Source organism: Poromitra crassiceps, assembly GCF_964638095.1.
Source record: "Poromitra crassiceps genome assembly, contig: HAP1_SCAFFOLD_193, whole genome shotgun sequence".
NCBI lineage: Eukaryota > Metazoa > Chordata > Actinopteri > Beryciformes > Melamphaidae > Poromitra > Poromitra crassiceps.
Window position 1 is genome coordinate 74,213 of NW_028152191.1, and position 15,060 is coordinate 89,272.

Below are 15,060 nucleotides of genomic sequence, written 5' to 3' on the forward strand. Positions count from 1 at the left end.
GTGGAATGGATGAGGACAAACGGGCATGTATGCAGACTGAGCTGAACTTTCAGCGCCGGCTTCTTTTCCATTTAGACTCCGTGACTCATCCCACGGCTTTGAACTGATGGCATAATCATTACAGCAGAGAGGGAGATCACTGCTAATGATTAATTAATGGATTTCTGTGTGTGTGTGTGTGTGTGTGTGTGTGTGTGTGTATGTGTGCAAATGTGCACGTGTGAGCAAATTATGTGTGTGCACGCAGGGATATGGGTGCATCCATGCATATTAACGTCTGAGCCTTTTGTTTCGTGCATGCGAGTGTGTATAGTCAGCCCATCCTCACAAGGACAGCAACAACCTTGGTCGATTTTAAGGTGGTTAAAACCACCAATGTTTACGAATGCAACCTCTTGTGGTCGTGTGAGTAAGTGCATGGGTGCAGTGCGATGTAACCAGGAAGTAGCGGCACCCTCTGGCGGTCTTTAATGCAACGACAGTCTGCTATTGAACTAGCTCGCTGACACGTAAGGGTCATAGGCAGATTATGACATGACGGGCCCCTGGGCCTGGATGCATAAAAGGGCCCCTCCCCACAGCACACATTATGCACAATTAAGGCCAGAATAGTAACATACAGCATCTCAATAGGATTTACAGCACAGCCACCTAAACACTCAAAGCCAACAGCACAATAACAAGAAATAAATTCACCTGTATCTCAATACACGCTCCAAAATTAATCGTATGTCGACTAGCCAAATGGCTAGTAAATGTTCAAATTTTACCTGCTACTCAATAGATTTTTTTTTGCCTGGTGAGTGAAGCAAATCTACCAGCCACTTGCATGTTTTTACCAGTATTTGGCTGGTGGCTGGTGCTAATTTTGTGCCCTGTCTCAATAACAGGATTTACAGCACAGATACACTCAATTAAAGCCAAAAGCACGATAACCCTCTAATTGTCCGTACATTTATGGGACATTCTGCCAAAAATAAAGGGTTGAGGCCCTAAGGGAGCATATCATCCCAGGCCTGGGTAAGAGACGCAGTGGCCCTGTGAAGAGGCTCTGGGTTATGGGCCCCTTGAGCTCTTGGGCCCCTGGGCCTGGGCCCGTTAGGCCTATTCAGTAATACATCCCCGGTAAGGGTGAAGAGGAGGGATTGGTGGACCTGTAACTTCCTCATCTTTCAACTTCCTAGTTGCGAGAGACCGTTTCATCTGGTTGTTGATATCTCAGCAATAATGCGACTATTCCTTGCAGGTAAGCTACGGAGGGAATCATGTTTCCGGCGTAACTTGTGCTGTTTTTCCGGGCGTATCTCCTTGGTGTACTAGCACAGATGACGTGCAACTATATACAGCAGGCGCTAGAAGGTTAAACTGACTGGAGTGGGGCTTGAAGGACTACATTGCTTGGCGGAAGAACGCTTATTTGTTATCGATATTGCATTTGGTTGTTGTTGCTCAAACCACATTGTGCACAGCTATGTTTCTCACCTGAAATACTTCAAAAAATAAACCTACATCCTACATCCACCACACTGACTTAATGATGTTTTTCGATTTATGAATCTACAGGGCATATAGCCTAATAAAAACCACTAACGACCGAAGTTCCTTTGGACGGCACCATAGCAAGCGATCTAGTGGAGACAGAGATTATGTTGGTGTCTGTGATCTCATCACTTAATACGTTTTTTCTTAGTGTAGATCGATAAACTTCTGTTCTTCCAGACCAGTGGCCAACCCTTCCCCCGGCTTTCCTCTCATGATGCAGCAGTGAACTGAAAAGCTGTAGTTCCTCAAATGGCCACATGAGGGTGGGGGCAGTATGCATTCCCCCCATGTTAAAATGCCCGACTTTGTAACAGGATTAAACATCTTTCCAGGCAGGGGCAAAACACGGTTTTGGTCTATATAGCTCATTTCACCTTTTCTGTAGGTGAACTTAGTTCTAACAACTGTAGGGGGTATAACTTGCCCGTTTGGAGTAAAATAGATGATAGATGATGACAGATCGCCTGTCCAGTGATCACGCAGCTTGCCGATCACGGACCAATAGCAGGCGGCGCTGTGGCTCTGGGAAACCCCCATCTCACGTAAGCTGCGCAAGGACTCAACCCATTCCCTCCCACTCTGCTGACGAAAAATCAAGATGGCTACGGCCAACGTTTCAACTCCAAACGGGAGACCGAGATCAATGGGATAGCTCTGTCCATATTTTTAGGTCAGTGTTCCAGACAGTGGGAATGCTGAGGAACGGGATTTAGCATGCTGGTGGAATTTGGCTCCTGAGAGAAACCACCATACCAGCTCAAATCATCAAGCACACCCCCCCCCCCAGCCCCCCCATTGTGGTCCTTAGTTAAAAAGAGAACCAAGAAGAGTTTTGATCAGCCTGAAATGTGGCTAATGCATCACTTTGCAGGCCACTTTACCAATTTACCAATGTTCTTTGCAAGTAAACAAATCTGTAATCACTCACAACTAAAAGCCATTTTGTACATCTGTTGCAATTTGGTGCAATAGAGTTTAGTCATCAATTTTTAGGTTAATGAGCTGTAAAGAAGATTACCTGGATCTATGCCAGGATGAAAAGAGAGCTAAACGTTTGTTCTGCAAACAAAGGGATCTCTCTAGTTTTCTTCCTCTTCTGGAACCAATGTTGGTCGAGTTTAAACAGCCATAAAGTGCAGTTATTGCAAAAATAGACTCAATAACAACAATGAAACAAGTACAGGAGTATGCAACAGCGGAGTTTCTCGGTGGAAAATATGTTTTCACCGTTCTCCCGAGTGGATTTGGATTTGACTGGATCCAACGCTGATTGGATGAAGGAGTCACTGATGATGTCACTTCCGCCACGGAGGTAGACTTAGGCCATGTCCACACGGAGACGACTTTAGGTGTATCCGCTAAAGTTTTTTGTCATATAGCCGTTTCGTCCAGATGGAACCGCGTTCTGGGACTATACGTTCTGGCCGTATACGCTAATTTTTCAAAACGGGTCCCAGAGTGATTAAATCTGAAGACGCCACCCTTGCATTTCCGTGTTTACAATCCATACGCATCTTTCCTGAAACGATGACGCCATAGCCCCACCTCTCTCCACCAGCAACAATAACAATCATGGCAGTAACGTTCGTGCTACAGCAGTGGGGATCTTGCAGCAAAATATAATGCTCCTCTATTACCACCGTCAGCAACAAGTGGACACGGAGAACAGCGTGTAGCCTACAACATCCTCAGGGCTCCACACAGCTGACTCTACCCATCCACCCCTCCCCTCCCTTCATCGGATATTTCCCAGAAGGCTTAGCGGCGGCTACATTTTTACAATAACACAAACAAAATCAGGCTTAACGTGTTAGATAGAAATTATATTTATTTTTAATACAACATGCAATTCTGGAATATTTTAATATTGGACAAAATGAAATGAAATGAAATCTAAACCCTGAGTGTAACCAACATACTCTCTTGCCCTATATATAGCCCTCGTAAATACAACGTGAATAGGGAAGTGAGAGGTTTGAGGAACACGCGGTTGCACTGTGATGTCTGTGATATCCGCTCGTGTCCACTCCAACAAGACTTTAGCTTACTTGACGCGACTTTTTCCAATAAAAACACATTTATGCCATGAGTTTATATAATGTATATTTATGTTAACGTGAACAAGGAAAGAGTGCTTTTGCTTTCTATGCCCCCAACAGTTGGAATAGACTTCAGGACACTCTGAAAATAGAATCATTGATCCCTCTTGTTTCCTTTAAAACTCTTTTAGAAGGTCTCCCACATAATGGGTGCTCTTGTTTTACTTGAAAGTGGGTTTTTCACCTATTCTTAATGTTGTTTTGATTGTCTGTCTGTAACTTGAAACTTTGTGTATGTGTTCCTCTGTACCAGGGCTCTCTTGAAAATGAGAGCTTGCTCTCAAGAGATATCCCTGTATAAATAAAGGTGAAATAAAAATAAATAAATAAATAAAAAATGTTGCATCATTTAGCCTGTGCTGTGATGTGCAGGAGCGGCCAATACGCTGGGATGTGTTTGCAACATGTCTAAAGATCATGGAAGTGGATGATATCAGGAATGTCACCGATAGTTAACGTTCTATATTGTAGGCTACAGGGAGACCATCAGCCCTGCTGAACAGCTCTTCATTTGCCTGTATACTGTAGGTTTAATCATTTTATTCATCGACATGGCAAACCTCCCCGCAAAGCCAAGGGTTTAAGCTGCTGCTACAGTGAGATACACATTATAGACTGTGCGCCCCTAGAGGTTGTATGCCATTATTGACGAGATTGTCTTTCTCTGTTATTCTACAGCGGTTTCAGTGGTTTCATGTGGATACACACATTTCTTGAAACGTTTCCATGTTTATGGAAAACTTTTCTGAAACGAAAAAAAAAAAGATAGCTTCCGTCTCCGTGTGGACATAGCCTCACTGTATTGCCAGCGGCGTTCCTGATTGGCCGGTTACGATGTCAACTACGAGGCGGGTCGCTGATTGGCTAGAGCACTGTAATTTCTGAAAACACCCTCCCAGGGCTGGAGGCCTGACGGTCTGGTAGAACAAAATGTGAGTTGACGTGAGCGGCTGGTTTACCAGGCTAGCAGGTGACCTAACTGAGCCGGATTTTTGAATTTGGTAATTGGGGGCTGGCTAGAAAATGGGTAAAAATGTGCTAATTAGTGTCCAATAATGCCTCAACACAGGCACCATAATCAAAGAATTCCACTCTGTGGACCTGTTTTCACTTTTTTGTGTTTTCATGCCCCAAGAACACCGTTCCCGTGCAAAAGGAAGGCACTAACGCTAAAGAAGTTTGCCGTTTTATGCAGGGAGCATCGCCGTGTAAACAGGGCCTCAAACTCATCTTTACATTTTTCAATTCATTACATTGATTTTGAACAGGTTTCAGGGCCGTGAGGGTCGTGAAATTCACTCAACTCATAAATGACCGTGTAAAACTTTAAATTCAAGTCAGAAAAAGTCTAGAAGAGACTTTTTTTATTTCCTTCAACACAAACTTTGACATGCATAATATTGCAGTTTCACAGTGCAGGAGGGAGAGAGAGGGGAGAGCGATCCAAAGGCCGAACGATTCAGAGGTCTTGCATTTTGCTCCCTGTGCCTTGTAAAAGGTTATGTGCTTCCCGATCGCCCCAAAACAAGCTTTTGTGTAAAGCCATCATACTGTTTACAAGTAGGTGTGCGTAGCAAGAATGGAGAGAGGAGAATGGAAATGTCAGAGAAATGTCAAATGCCTGCTGGCTCTATCCACTGTATTTCCCCAGCTGAAATGTTCTCTCCAGGGTAGAAGGTCCTGGGCGGGGTTTTGTGTGTGTGTGTGTGTGTGTGTGTGTGTGTGTGTGTGTGTGTGTGTGTGTGTGTGTGTGTGTGTGTGTGTGTGTGTGTGTGCGCGCGCGTGCGTGCGTGCGTGCGTGCGTGTGTGTGTGCGCGCGCGTGCGTGTGTGTGCGCGTCTTCACTCTTTTGATTTGCTTGTTTGTGCCGCGCTAATTTATGGCTTAATCAATTATCCATTAAGGCCTATTTGGCATAAAGACTAGTGATGGTGGTTTCCAGCAAGACTCTTGTGCTTAATATGCATTAGAGGGCCTATCATCCCCCACTTCCCCCTTTGTCGTTAATGGGCCACGGCACTGTTCCAGCTTTTATTAGGTGTCACGCATCTGTAGACTCCTCTGCCCCCTTTCCTCCTGCTTAAAGATTCCTCTGCCCCCTTTCCTCTGCCCCCTTTCCTCCTGCTTAAAGGCATCTCTTTCCTCCTGCTTAAAGGCTCGACTGAGGCACAGTATTGTACTAGATGAGTTCTCCATTATTACGTGACATTATAAAACGGCTCTCTCAAATCAAGCAATCTGATTGGTTCACAGCCATTGTATAATTCCAGTAACCGAGTTCAATAACCCATGGCCATGGGTTATTGGTTGCCATGGCAACTCTCTTACTAAAAGGCAGCTCTGCGCTCGAGCTCCGTGTTGGGCTTTCCAGAAAGCTCTCAGCTTCTCAGCAAGCGCCAGGATTGGCCAATGTCAACTTCAGTCTCCAGAACGATCCAATCAAATCACCCGCACGTCTATCTTCTTGCTAGAGGTCCCGCCTTACAGTAGTGTCAAAACAAAAAGCTACTCGCTTGCAGCCAGACGCATGATGGCGCAACTCTCTTAGGCTTTGGTTACCTCAAAAACAAAATGGCGGAGACAGCTTTCAGATCCTTGTGAATCGATCTTCGCTTATAACTTTACTAATACTTCGCAGAAAATGATGTTTTGTACAAGAATAGACGCGGGCTAATGTCTTAACCCCTCTCTCGCGCGCCCTCACTCTTAACCCCGCATTTCTAAATAAGACGTAACGTTACTTGGTGTCGGCATACGGCTCTGGTGTCGAGCTTTGCAAAAAGCTCTCAGCAAGCGCCAGGATTGGCCAATGTCGACTTCAGTCTCCAGAACGATCCAATCAAATCACCCGCACGTCTATCTTCTTGCTAGAGGTCCCGCCTTACAGTAGTGTTTCAACTGACTATCAGAATACGATGCCAGTCGGACTTATAGTATTATTATTATTATATTATTATACTTGGAAACCGTTTTATAAAAGCAATATAGCACTCGAGCAGCGTGTGTTGTGGAATATATCCCGCTGATAAGCTGTTATGGGGATAACTTATCAGCGGGATATATTCACAACACACTTGCTCTCGTGATATATTGCTTAATTATATCATGCTGTCGGGTGGAAACCTTGTATCTCCAAATTTGGCCATTTTCTTTTTATTTCATAAATGGATTTAGGGGGTACCCAAAAATAACCTGTGAAAGTTTCAGGTACTTTGGACCAGCAAAATATGTTATATTACTGGTTATTAATGTTGTTATTACTATTACACTGTATATTAAAATGTGAAAGTTTTTTCTTCCTTGTGAAAAATAGCTTTTTTGGCGATACAAGGTTTCTGCACGACAGCAGCGAATACTGTATATGTGTCATTATATGCCACTTTATTTGTCAAGTAGTACAGCATGTAGAGAGGGACTAGTGCAGGGACATTATGGAGGACTAACTATGCAGAGAGCAGGTTCCTGCTCAAGATAATGGATACATCACTGGCTGCTGGGACCTTCTGGTTATGGGACAGTCTCTCCAATCCTATGCTCCTCTGCCCATATGCTGTGCAGAGTCAGACAATATAACACCTCGTTAGTTGACAAAATGTACAGGCTGTAGAGTTGGCATATAGGTATTCATTACAGGGCTACTAGTACTGTATATAGTACACTGGATTGTCATTTTCAACACATCTGCCTTGTTTGGGACAAGACAAACTTTTGTCACTGGTCTATGCAGCATTTATTTCTACCTACATGTTTAACATATTATGTTGCATTAACAAAGTAACATAAATGTATGTTATTTGAACTAGACATGGATGGTTGTAAATATTTTTTAGGGGGACATTTTCACGAGAGAGAGGATACCAAGATGGCGAGCAGCAAGATTTCCGACTTGTGGATGCTGGCATTTGTGAGAATGTGAGCAGTCTGCAAGGTCTGTATGATATAAGTTCACTTGGCGTTGGCACAGAAATACATGCATGAAGTGTTTGGGGAAGATCCACGATGCATTCATGTTTTACTGTGTATATATTGTGGGTCCTGATATGTGTTAGTCAGTCCTGCACTCCCAAACTACAAACACAATTACAAATATTGCCCGGGCTGCTAATTCCCGTAGCATCGCCTCTTTTCATGAATGAACCGAACCCTCTTTGACAAAGCCACCTCCACAATTCTTATTAATAATAATAATAATAATAATAATAATAATACATTTATTTTATATAGCGTTTTTCAAGAACTCAAAGTCGCTTTACAGAATACATGGGTCAAACATAAAACATAACAGAGACAGACATAAAACACAGACAAACAAGTCTGTCTTATTAGTAGTAGTAGTAGTAGTAGTAGTAGTAGTACTAGTAGTAGTAGTAGTAGTAGTAGTAGTAGTAGTAGTAGTAGGTCAGTGGCATCTCGTCCCACCCACTTGTCACATCTGTGAGCAATGAGCCGTTGTTCACATCAGCAGCACTCAGCTCTGGGGACGCGTGATGTGATGTGTGGAGGTGTAAAGACGCGCTGCTCTGTGCCACGGCCCTGCCAGGAGGCAACACACATCCGACGTGACAGAACCTCCCAAACTCCCAACCACGGCTTTATCATGATGAAGGCCACATCTTTCACCGGCCTTGATGCTTGCGCTCACTTCAGATAGAGACATGGATACGCTACTTGCCGGGGGGAAATACATGAATAATTCAGATTTGTGTAGAGGCACCCGACTTGGTAATGTGTACATGTGCAGTTCGACGCCCTGGGCATGCTCCGAATTGAAGCCGTCAAAAAAAAAAAGAAGAGTAGTACTGATCGGCTTCTTTCAGCCATTGACAGGAATTGGGTTTCCCTCTCTGTTGAACGGACTATAAATATGCCTATTATTATCTCCATGTATGTGTGTGCGTCTGTCTGTCTGTCTGTCTGTTCCCTCCTCGCTGTTGTCGTGTGATCGGTCGTGTGTGTCTGTTCCCTCTTGGTCTTCTGTGGTGTTCTATGGCAGCTGGCATCCACGTTGCAGTACCGCCCCCTTCTGGATCCATACATTCTGTAAAACCCACCCCCCCTGGGGACTTCCCCCTGAGGGTCCTCGCTGGGTTGTGTTATTATTATTATGACATCATCAATGTTGATCTCTGGCGCCCCCTAGCCAGTGACGCCTAGGAATAGACTAGGTGACAACCAAGAATAGTTTGGTGACTACTGGAAAGTCAGTTGACGGGCCGGAAAGAGACGGCACCCGGTACAGGTTGGGTTAGCAACCCAGTCTGGTTCTTTCGTGAGGAAGAAATCCAAAAACGCCACGGTGAATCTACTGAAAAACTGTGCAAGCACCAACGTAATCCAGGATGGATGGGCGTTATGGATTTTTCCTAGTGGATCAGGGAAATCCTCTCAACCATTCATCCCCCGGAAGTGTGAATTGCTCGTCTCAGAATTATGACGTGCAGCGCGCAGGCCTGTGTCTCTAGGCGTGCCCCCTGCCGCCGGGAGGATGCAGACCTGGTGAGACGAAGGAGAGGCTCGGCCGGGAGAACCACAGTGCCTCGACTCTCCATGCACTGATGTTCTGGTCCCTGCGGAGTAGTTCCACAGCAGCGGGTTGGGGTTTCTTGGACCCGTCCGCTAGCAACATTGCAGAGGAAGATTAAGTGGTCAGATCCGTGAGTGGCTGCTGCTGGGATACAAGCCGAGGTGTAATTAGCCTCAGCTGGGTCACCTGGGCGAGTGTGTATGATGTTGTGAGACCCGAAACACCCAACGACCCCAGGTTACATCACTGATGATTAGGGCTGGGTTCAAAAAATCGATTCTCCGATTTTTAATCGATTTTCATTTTAATCCTCGATTATCGATTCATATGTCCAGAGATCGATTTTTTTTATTATTATTATTATTATTATTATTATTATTATTATTATTATTATTATTATTATTATTATTATTATTATTATTTTTATTTTTAAATAAACAGGCTAAAATATTGTGCTGTGTGTGGTAGTTGAAACATAGTTTCAAGTTGACGTTTATTTATCTTTGTAGTTGAAACAAAAACATAAATACTGTAGGCTACATGAATGGAAATGTTTGATCATTAACACATTGAGTGCCAGCCATGTTTTCATTCCTGTAGGTAAGTTGTGCCAGGGGTGTTTTTGACGATTCTGGCTCATTTTAGAACAGCCGAGGATTCTTTTCTGTTAAGAATTCATGAACACCAATCATCTAAAAATAACTAATAGAATGTGTGCTTTCTCTGTCTAAAAGAGTTAGTTTGCAGAGTTAGTAGTTATGTAGATATTAGCCGTTGAGTACAGCATGGTTTCAGCGTCTGGAAATTTATTCAGAGATAAATGGCTTTTTGTGAAACAGTCACTTTAACCATTCATTTTTGGCATCAGTAAGACCGTCAGACATTCTAAACAATAGTTTTGAACAGTAATTTCCTCCATAACAACAGGAAACACCCCTCTCATTCAAACTCCTCCCTCCGTGTGTCTTCTCCTCCTTCCTCCTGGCTCTAACAGCGGGCGTGTCAGAAGCGCGTTGCTGCTGCCTGCCTGCCTGTCTGCCTGTCGGGCAAGACGAGTCTGAAATGGATTACTGTAAAATCGCGTCGCCATTTCCTTGAATGGCTTGCTCCCGCGGTGTGTGTGTGTGTGTGTGTGTGTGTGTGTGTGTGTGTGTGTGTTCGCGCGTTGCTCCGCGGCTCTGGGGGGAAGGGATCTCTGTCCGTTCTGTGTGTGTGTCTCCGGCGGGCTTCTGACTGTAAAATCGCCAAGCCATTTCCGCGGGAGGCGGCTGCTTTTGGTCCCGTGGCTTTTGGGTCCCGTGGCTGTGGCTTCTCTCGGTCTCTGTCGCCACTTAGTGGTCGGTAAAATAGATTACACACATGCTCTTGCTCCAAATAGTTATCTCGAAGATGTAAAAGGGGTTGATTGATGTCCCACCGTCAAAAAAAAAAAATGTTTATGTAAGACGAGTTAGCTCGTCCTTGGCACTTAAGCGCTGGATTATGTAAGACGAGTTAGGTCGTCTATGGCACTTAATGAGTTAATATCTACTTTTAGAAATTATATAGGCCTGAAATCAAATCACTGTGCATAATTGTGAAAGTGTCTTTATTGACAGATGAAAAGGCTGTTAGTAAATCTGTGTAACTAAAACCATTAAAATTGACAACAGGTCTGCAACTTTTTTCCCCCGTGTATCTACTTGGCTGGTTGGGAACCCCTGTGTTACATAACTGGACATGTAATTCAGGGTACAGATCAAAAAACATTTTGAAACATATTGAAATCGATCGAATCGGAATCGAATCGAATCGAATCGAATCGAATCGAAATTAATCGATTCGCAACCTTGTGAATCGGAATCGAATCGATTCTTGAAATTTGAACCTAAAAATGAATCTACTGATGATGTATCCCAGTTGCATTTAGAAGATGTAGTGTGTAATATGTCGGGTTAGGGCATATTGCACAGTGAAGCCTGGCCTCCCCCTTGCCAGGTGCATCTATCAGATGTATGTATGTACTGTTCTGTCATAAATAACTGATGACATCACAATTCTCGAGTGACTTCACTGATGTCTATCGTTGCTGATGCGTCCGTCTGTGTGTCTGTTCCATCCTCGCTGGGTTGTGTTATTATTATGACATCATCAGCGTCTGTCATAAATAACTGATGACATCACAATTCTCGAGTCACTGATGTCCATCATTGCTGATGCTGTCACAATGGCTCTGTGCCTAAAAACATAAAATATCGCTGTAGTACCTCCATACTATAATAAGGCAGCCTGGTTGTTGATGCGTTTGTCTGTCTTTTCCCTCCTCGCTGACATCTATGATGTCACATGTTCTGTCACAATGGTTTCTGAGTGACCCCCTATTATTATATGGTGGCCCGGCATCACTGATGACATCACAATTGCTTGAGTGACATCACTGTCTGATGATATCACAAATGCTCAAGTGACATCACTGTTGATGTTGATGATGCTGAGGAATGGTGAAACAGATGTGCAATACGAGGGATCAGCCGATGAGCATTTTGGTAAACAAATGGCTTCAAAATAATTCCAGGTGGAAACAGAGTACGCGCAGAGGAACGGAAGTCGCTGCCATGAGTCTTATCGCATCGATAAAAACGTTATTTTGTAGCCACGATATATCTACTGTATCAGCTGGTCGGCTTTATGGGAAGAGCATGACTCGAACATGACCGTTATATCAAACTAACTAGTCGGTCGTTCAGTGGCGCTTTATTGCCAAACTGTTAGCTAACAGCTAGCTATATTCCAATACCTAGTGCGGGTGCATGTATTTATATCGGGGGACGTAGTCTCACGTGGTCAGACCCAACGTTGACGTCAGCAAGCTTATTATCTATGACTGGCTACTGCGAGACTAGGGGGGACATGTACAGGGGGGTGGTTTTGCGCATAACACCCTGAAGAGACACCCGGAAGTCCTGACGTCACGCTGATTCCTCCTTGGAGACAAACCATAAATTGGTCTTTAGGCGTACTGTGTGTGTACTTTCTAGTTAAACCTGTTTTGATGGTCAAGGATTACAATACATTTGAAGGAAAACACTATGACAAATTCAAGTCCCGGTACACTGGATAAATAAATACAAAGTACAATGTTACAATTTCACTTAGCAGAGGCTTTTATCCAAAGTGACATACGTCTGAGCTTTATACAACAGAAGGACTGATCTAGTCAGAAGACAACATGAGTAAGTGCCATGAGGCCAAGCTTGAGTCCGAATGGACCTAGGTACCACCAGGAAGTGCATAGTGCATAGCATTTTTTGTGTAGACCTGAGTCCAGGTAGGCAGGTAGGCCATGCCAAATTTCAGCGTCCTAGTGTGAAGACTGCTCGCAAAAGCATGGTGTACTTCTTGTGGACCCACCGACCAACCAACCAACCAACCAACCAACCAACCAACCAACCAACCGTTTATGGACATACGGACCCGCAGACCCACTTGTATGTCTGTATGTCCCCTAAAAGAAAGAGTGGCCAGTTTGAACTCCTGGCTTCCCATCTCATCCCGGATAAGTTCAAAATCCTGGTCATCACCTACAAAGCACCTCAACAAACTGCCCCCCCCACCCCCACCCCATACCTCCCATACCTCACTGACCTCCTCTCCCGCTACCAATCATCCCGGTCCCTCAGATCCACGTAAGCGGATCTCTCCACCCCCAAGTCCAACCTTGCAAGGTTTGGTGACAGAGCCTTCTCTCGGGCAGCTTCCAGGCTGCTTAGGTGCTTAGTGGATTGTAGTTTATCTACCGACCTCTGCTGGAGGCTGCTAGAGGTCGGTAGCATGGCGTGTTTAAATGTACGTTGTGCACGCTACGCCCATCTCTTGGGACAGGCACACACACAAAAACGGACAACGCAATCTGCAAACTCAACACTTCACGCTGCTCATCTTCTGATGCTGTCTTGTTGCTGATTTCCATCTTAAATTGTCTCTGCACAATTTCAAATTCTGTTCTGATTAGATCGATTAGACAGAATGAGAAACAAGCCTTTATTTACCCTTTTCACCATTCTTGTCACATTGTTTTCAGATACACATATCTAACAGTACAGTAGACAGTGCATGCCTGTGATTGATGGGGGAGTGAAGGGCAAAGCAGATAAGACTTAGTTGACCACAGTAGGATGTGGCAGTGATGTTGTTTTAATAGGCGTGGTTAGCCACGTAGAGGGACTCTCCAGCTGCAGCGCCGCTGTCAGAAGACTCGTACTTGCCCTGCGCAGCCAGACTATTCGCCTCAGCGCGTTTGATGAACTCCTCGGTGGCGGCCTTCTCATTGTCCTGCTCTCCCTTCCACGCCTTCAGGGCAGACGCCTGCAACCCGCGGCCGTAGGAGAAAGTCAGGGCCCAGGGCTTGGCAAGCGGGCAGCTGTTGATGGCACTAAGGTTCACGGTGGCCTCTTCCTCGGACTGGCCACCTGACAAGAATGTCACTCCTGTGACAGCAGGAGGCACGGTGCGGCGCAGGGCAGTTACAGTAGCCATGGCGATTTCCTCCGCGCTGTACTTGTTAGGGCAGGACTGTCCGCCTGTGACCATGTTAGGTTTCAGCAGTGTCCCTTCCAGGTACACATGGTGGTCTGACAGAGCCTTGTACACTGCAGCTAGGACCTTCTCCGAGACGTACTGGCAGCGCTTCAAGTCATGCTCTCCATCAGGAAGGATCTCAGGCTCCACAATGGGAACAATACCATTCTGTTGGCAGATGCTAGCGTAACGTGCCAGTACATTGGCATTCTCAAAGATAGCGAGCTCAGAGGGCGTTGTGGAAGAGATCTTCAGCACACAGCGCCACTTGGCAAAGTCTGCACCGTCCTTCTTGTACTGGGCACAGCGCTCAGCCAGCCCGTCCAGACCCTGAGTGGTGGTCTCTCCATTTGTTCCAGCGAGGGGCACGCAACCTTTGTCCACCTTGATGCCAACAACAATGCCGCGGTCTTTGATCAGCTTGGCAAAGTTAGTGCCATCGTCTGTGCTCTGGTAGAGGGTTTCGTCGAAGAAGATGACACCTCCGATGCAGCTGTTCATGCGCTCATCAGCTGTGAATAGCAGCTGGCGGTAGCGACGCCTGTTCTCCTCTGTGTTCTCAACCCCCATGGGGGTTAAACGCTTTGCCATGCTAGGGTTGGACTCATCGGCTGCAAGGATGCCTTTGCCTGGGGCTACTATCCTCTCAGCGATGTCCGCCAGCTCCTTCTTCTGTTCAGGGGTCAGTGCAGGGTATTGGTGCGTCATGATTGATGTTGTGAAGGACGAGTGGTCCAATTTATAGCCTCAAAGGGGAGATGTATGACATCACTGATGATGTCACAATGTCTATGACATCATCAGTCAGTATGACATCAACAAGCGATTTAAGACCACTGATTATTTCATGGTTGCATTGCATCAGCTTTGACATCAGTTCATTGGAGATTGTCATTGTGACATCTTCAGTGATTTATAACATCACGGATGTCACTGAGGATGTCACAATATCTCATGCATAAGTGACATTAGTTGACATCAGTTCACTGATGTCACTGTTGACATTGTGACATAATAATCAATTATTTATGATGTCACTGATGTCACTGTTGACATGAAGGTCAACAGTCATTGCTCGAGTGACATCACTGATGACATCACAATTGCTCGAGTGACATGATCACTGATGACATCACTCACTGATGACATGATCACTGATGACATCACTCACTGATGACATGACTCACTGATGCTATCACTTTGGTGATGAGATTTCGAGTTGCCGAGTTGCAGCGGACTTAATTATTCTCATCAGCATCATCATCATCATCATCATCATAAAGGGAGTACGTGAGTTCTGTCTTTCGCTGTTTAATTTTTTTTGTCCCACATTGTGAGA

At 45.0% G+C, this 15,060-nt stretch overlaps 1 pseudogene across 1 annotated transcript; it reads right to left on the reverse strand.

Moving 5' to 3' along the window:
- Positions 1–13,337: 13,337 nt before the first annotated feature.
- LOC310770722 (fructose-bisphosphate aldolase C-B pseudogene) lies at positions 13,338–14,429 on the reverse strand (annotated as a pseudogene). Its single transcript has one exon. The product of its transcript is annotated as a fructose-bisphosphate aldolase C-B pseudogene (transcript).
- Positions 14,430–15,060: the final 631 nt, after the last annotated feature.